This window comes from Monopterus albus, unplaced genomic scaffold (genome assembly GCF_001952655.1).
Source record: "Monopterus albus unplaced genomic scaffold, M_albus_1.0 scaffold305.1, whole genome shotgun sequence".
Taxonomy (NCBI): domain Eukaryota; kingdom Metazoa; phylum Chordata; class Actinopteri; order Synbranchiformes; family Synbranchidae; genus Monopterus; species Monopterus albus.
In genome coordinates this window covers 602871-604929 of record NW_018128185.1, presented here as the reverse complement: position 1 = coordinate 604929, position 2059 = coordinate 602871, and the positions used below count along the sequence as shown (strand labels likewise).

The 2059-nt window shown below is 38.8% G+C and overlaps 1 long non-coding RNA gene across 1 annotated transcript; it reads left to right on the top strand.

Annotated features, from left to right (window-relative positions):
• Nucleotides 1-841: 841 nt before the first annotated feature.
• On the top strand, nt 842-1305 carry LOC109973768 (uncharacterized). Its single transcript, XR_002276865.1, has 2 exons — nt 842-874; nt 1159-1305. It is a non-coding gene; the product is annotated as an uncharacterized LOC109973768 (long non-coding RNA).
• The last annotated feature ends 754 nt before the right edge of the window (nt 1306-2059 follow it).

Below are 2059 nucleotides of genomic sequence, written 5' to 3'. Positions count from 1 at the left end.
TTATCACCAGATTTATACAGTGGAATAACCTTTGCTATTTTCATATTATTGGGGAACTGCCCAAGTCGAAATGACATGTTAAAAATATGGGTTAATGGTTTACATATCCCCTCAATTACCCATTTAACAGTTGTCATAGTGATACCATCACTATCACTAGATGTTTTACTACCACATTTGTTCACTATCTCTATAATTTCCTTTTCAACTATGGGCTTCAGAAACATAGAACACATATTCCTTTCAATTGTATTGTTATTTATATTGACGTCTGTACAAATGCTACTTGCTAAACCAGGACCCACATTCACAAAAAACCTATTAAACTTATCTGCTACTTCACTTCACTACTTTCACTCAAAGTACCATCTGCAGTACTTTCACTGGAGGTACTATTAATACAGTACTTTCACTGAAGATACTGCCAAAGCAGTACTTTCACTCAAGGTACTGTCTGCAATACATTCACTGAAGGTACTATTACTACAGTACTTTCACTGAAAACACTGTCACTGCAGTACTTTCACTGAAGGTACTGCCACTGCAGTACTTTCACTGAAGATAATGTCATTGCACTACTTTCACTCAAGGTACTGTCTGCAGTAATTTCACTGAAGGTGCTATTGCTACAGTACTTTCACTGACGACACTATCACTGCAGTACTTTCACTGAAGATACTGCCACTGCAGTACTTTCACTGAAGGTACTGTCTGCAATACTTTCACTGAAGGTACTACTACTACAGTACTTTCACTGAAGATACTGTCACTTCACTACTTTTATTCAAAGTACCATCTGCAATACTTTCACTGAAGGTACTATTACTACAGTACTTGCACTGAAGATACTGCCAATGCAGTACTTTCACTCAAGGTACTGTCTGCAGTACTTTCACTCAAGGTACTGTCTGCAGTAATTTCACTGAAGGTGCTATTGCTACAGTACTTTCACTGACGACACTATCACTGCAGTACTTTCACTGAAGATACTGCCACTGCAGTACTTTCACTCAAGGTACTACTATTACAGTACTTTCAATGAAGATACAATAGCTTCACTACTTTCACTCAAAGTAACGTCTGCAATACTTTCACTCAAGGTACTATTACTACAGTATTTTCACTGAAGATAATATCACTGCCGAGCCTTCACTCAAGGTACTGTCCGCAGTACTTTCACTGAAGGTACTATTACTACAGTACTTTCACTGAAGACACTGTCACTGCAGTGCTTTCACTCAAGGTACTGCCAATGCAGTACTTTCACTCAAGGTACTGTCTGCAGTATTTTCACTGAAGGTACTACTATTACAGTGCTTTCATTGAAGATACTGTAGCTTCACTACTTTCACTCAAAGTAACGTCTGCAGTACTTTCACTCAAGGTAATATTACTACAGTACTTTCACTGAAGACACTGCCAATGCAGTACTTTTACTAAAGATACTGTCTGCAGTACTTTCACTGAAGACAATGTCACTGCAGTACTTTCACTGAAGATAATGTCACTGCAGTACTTTCACTGAAGATACTGCCACTGCAGTACTTTTACTCAAGGTACTGTCTGCAGTACTTTCAGTGAAGGTACTACTACTACTGCAATACTTTCACTGAAGATAATGTCACTGCCGAGCTTTCACTCAAGGTACTGTCCGCAGTACTTCCTCTTTCCTCTAGGTAAAGAACACTTGAATGAAGACACTGTCACTGCAGAACTTTCATTCAAGGTACCATCTGCAGTACTTTCACTGAAGATACTGCAGTACTTTCACTCAAGGTACTATTACTACAGTACTTTCACTCAAGGTACTATTACTACAGTACTTTCACTGAAGACAATGTCACTACAGTATTTTCACTCAAAGTACCATCTGCAGTACTTTCACTGAAGGTACTACTACTACTACAGTACTTTCACTGAAGACACTGACACTGCAGTACTTTCACTGAAGCTAATGTCAGTGCAGTACTTTCACTCAAGGTACTCTCTGCAGTACTTTCACTGAAGGTACTACTACTACTACAGTACTTTCACTGAAGACAATGTCAGTGCAGTACTT